The sequence below is a fragment of the Nycticebus coucang genome, chromosome 12 (assembly GCF_027406575.1).
Source record: "Nycticebus coucang isolate mNycCou1 chromosome 12, mNycCou1.pri, whole genome shotgun sequence".
NCBI lineage: Eukaryota > Metazoa > Chordata > Mammalia > Primates > Lorisidae > Nycticebus > Nycticebus coucang.
This window is the reverse complement of record NC_069791.1, coordinates 39,341,777-39,345,878: the sequence shown is the minus strand read 5'-3', so window position 1 is coordinate 39,345,878 and position 4,102 is coordinate 39,341,777. Positions and strand designations below refer to the sequence as shown.

Here is a 4,102-nt window from a genome sequence, read left to right as displayed (position 1 = left end):
AATGACCTGCTCTGTGGCCTTCACTTGAACATTTTACAGCGTCGCGGGGAGAACACACAGGAGCCGGTAGGGTATAATACAACAACTTCACAGTGAAGGTGCACAGAAACAGCTGCGGCAACACGGAAGGGAGGAAATGCTGAGGTCAGACTTGGAAAATGAGTCATTTGTCATGCGGAGAAGAAGCCAGACAGAAAGAATACATCTTATATTCAAAATTTCACAGAAATAAGGGAAACTGGAATGTTCAAGGAAGAAAAAGACAGCTCAGAATGACCTGGAGAAAAATGGGGAGAGAGGAAAGAATTTAAAGTAGGTGGGGCCATGTTATGGAGGGACTTCGATGTAAAAGTTTTCAACATTTGGGACATGATTAGAGCTGCACATGCAGGGGAAAGTGAAGGCACTGGCATCACTTCAGCACGCCTGCTTAGCTCTGTGATGAGTACTTTAGATATAATATGCAAATACAAACGTGTGATGCACTGGAAAAGGACAACGTCAAGCCCAGACAGGCACGTTCAAATCTTAGACTTTCTTTATCATTCTAACAGTTGGGCCAATTCCTTAAGATCTTTGAACTTATAGCATCTTCATAATATTTAATATGTAACTTGCAGGGTTATTATAAAAGAGAAATATTAGCTACAGCCATGCTTGATTCTAAAGGCTACAAATGACACAGGCCTAATCAGCATGTTACAGCCCCTTGGCCGGCATGCTCGGTTCAGCAGTGGGCATGTAACTCATTCTGAGTCCACCCAAGTTAATCCACCCAAGTTAACCCTGAGAACTACCTGGGAGACAGGATCAAACAAACTCTTTTGCTGATAAAGCTATAGCAGTGAGAATGTTAAGTGAGAAAATCTCTGCCACCTTTTATCACCACAGAGCATGAATCACCCAACAAATTAAGCCAAAATAGAAGCAGACAGAGTTAGGCCAATGAGACCAAGTGCCAGTTCTGCTCCACCTGAAATCAGCACAAATGATGGACTTTGTTAGGGAAATGGCTAAATTACTAATCATAACCACCACAATAGCAATATGCGTTGCATTTTTTGTCTCATATCCACTAGTATACTGACTAATTAAATTAGAATTAGCAACCCAGAAGCTCACTTTGGGATGGCATTAATGTAAAGTTGGAAGAATGCTAATGAGTAAGGAAAAGAACAAAATATGAAATAGAGGCACTCCATGTAGACCGCTTGTTCTGGAAGCCGATACCGAGGGCAACAAAGTGAGACTCTGTCTCCAAAAAAAAAAAAAAAAAAAATTATACAGGAGAGTGCTGCATACCCAAAAGTGGAATTGGGGCCCGGCATCCCCTCCTCATCCCAGGCTGGGCCCTGCTCCCGTCCTACAAGTCTTGGTTAAGATGGGCTCAGCCAAGAGTGTCCCAGTCACTCCAGCGGGGCCTCCCGCACAACAAGCATCTCGCGCAAGTGGCAGACCCCCGTTCTCCTGTGCTGGTATTCTGCGTACTCCCATCCAGGTGGAGAGCTCTCCACAGCCAAGCGTACCAGTAGGGGAACAGCTGGAGGCTCCCAAACATGTCCATGACTCAGATCCCCACTCTCCTGCCCTTGGCATTGCACGGACACCTATGAAGACCAGCAATGGAGACCCTACAAGCCCACTGGTGAAACAACTGAGTGAAGTATTTGAGATTGAAGCCTCCAAATCAAATGTTCCCCCAGACCCTATTCTGCCCTTGGAGGCATCTTCATCTTCTGAATTGGACTTGCCTCTGGATACCCAGTTATCCATTTGAGGATCAGAGGTCACCTTGGAACCAGGCTAAGCTGCCCTCTAAACAGGTGTTTTCTAAGGAGGAAGCAAGACAGCCCACAGAAACACCTGTGACCAGCCATAGCTCAGACAAGCCTTTAAGAGATCCTGAAACTCCCCGATCTTCAGGTTCTAAGCAAAACAGACGGAAACCAAAAGGCAAGGTATTAGGGAGGTCATCCTGCAAGATGACAACTTCCCTGGGACTCTGACACCACAACAGGGTAAGTGGCCTTCCTCCCTAAGTGAAAATGTTAGGGAACTAAAGAAAGGGGCCATCCTGGGAACTGGATGACTCCTGAAAACCAGAGGACGAGCATGAGAGCAAGGCCAGGACCATGACAAGGAAAATCAGCACTTCCCCTTGGTGGAGAGCTAGGTCCTACGTGGCTCCAGCCCTGAATTCACCCAGGGCCTGGTGATATTCTGTGTCCTCTCACCCCTTATTTCCCAGAGAGACTGAGGAGAGGCTTGTTTTCTTTGACACTCCTCCTAATTTACCAATCTGGGACTAAAGCTTTATTGGGATTTCTTTGTGTCTTATGTGTTTCTTGTATATTAAGGAAATGGTTTTAAATGATGCTTTTAAAAGGTAAAAAAAAAAAAATTATAAAGGAGAAGGTAACAGCTGGCGTGCAGGCAGAGTTGGGGAAGTATTTATTCCTAAGAGGGAGAGACTCGAGCCTGTTCAGAGGCGAAGGAAAAGCTGCAGAGGAAAGAGAAAGGTTGGCAGAGCTGAGAAGAGACACGGTGACTGGCGGAGACACAATGCCTGGCTCTCGGCACACGGAGTGGGATGGGTAGTTCTGTGGCCATGAAATCTCTAGTAAGCTCTGCTCAGATGGTAAATTTGACTGAAAGTGTTTAATTTCTTTTACTTTTTTGCTTCTTTAGCATGTCTAATTATGCTTTTATATCTCCTCTGATCTCTTCTCCCCAAAGCAAACAGACACACAAATAAACAGAACTAAATTAAACCCCTCTTTTCAAACTAGTAGAGGTCTTTATGCCCAAAGAATACCCAGGGGTTACTGAAGGGATCTCAGAATAGCCATTTTGCAGTCTATTTAGCTTCTGCTTTTCTTTTCCTTTTTTTTTGCCTGAAACAATCTGATGCACAAAAACAATGGGAAAGCGGATGACGTTCCATGTACGAAAGAGATGGCAAGACTCCAATGGGAAAGACGTGCCCTCCACATTTGGCAGGGGCTCGCAGGGAGGCAGAAGCCTTGCAGAGTGATGAGTCACACTTGAACAGAGGCTCTGGAAGGAATTAGTTTAAGAGAAGGCTGGGGAGCTCCCTGAAACATCTGAGTGCCTCAGGCCAGTAGCAGTGTGTGTGATCACAGTGAGACAAAGGAAGCCCCGGAGAGCCTCAGACTTTCTTTCTGAGCAGAGGAAGAACTAGCTGCTTTTGTCTCTGTGGTAGGTATAAAGCCACAGCCCTCCTTTTGCTCTAGGGAGACACATATCATGAGCATCACTTTTCAGAAAACTTTATTTGGACCAGAGTATATAATAATATGGATTGGAAACATGAAGATAGACGAAGAAAGCCATGGCTTAAAGTCAGATCTGCTCAAAGGTCCGCTAGGCCACAATATTAATGAACTTGAGAAAGACAAGGGATAGCTAACAAGAAACTTGTTGGCTTAACTCTGCATCAATTAACAAAAACAAGGCAGTGAATAGCTAGCATATGGATGAGCCCTAAAATAACCAGGAAAAAACAACACCGAATTTCAAACTTACCATTGAACATTATCGTAAATATCAAATGCCATGTAGTATAACTCAAAAGCTTCTAATTCATGTGCTAGTAAACTGCTCTGTATTTAATGTTTGAGCAGGGATGGGCCATTTTTTTTTGGCAATAGTATTATAAATAAATATAAATATCTGTATACATAACAGCTATTCTCCTGATTCTATTTACATATTGTTTTGTGGGATTTGTATAACTTTGAAGAGCACTAGTAAAATTCCAACTTTACAACAATGAATGACATTTTAAGCTTGTGATATAAAACAATATGACTCTTTGTTATACTCTTGCATGTTCAAATTTGAGTGGAAAATAAAAGAAGTTAAGTTTGCATAGGCCAAAGTATCAGAGTGACCTAAATTTCCACAATTTGATTTTTAAGTGAAGTGCTATAAAACTGATAAAATATTCTATTGGACAATGCAGTTGAGTTGATCAACTGGATCATAAAATAACACGCAATGTATCATTTTATTTTTAAAACATTAAGCAATAGATCAAATGCATTAAAGGATAGATTGATCCTGGGCCATCTAAAATAGG

The 4,102-nt window shown here is 42.7% G+C and overlaps 1 pseudogene; it reads left to right on the top strand.

The window, feature by feature from the left end:
• The first annotated feature begins 1,381 nt into the window (after positions 1–1,381).
• On the top strand, positions 1,382–2,173 carry LOC128562340 (cell division cycle-associated protein 3-like; annotated as a pseudogene).
• The last annotated feature ends 1,929 nt before the right edge of the window (positions 2,174–4,102 follow it).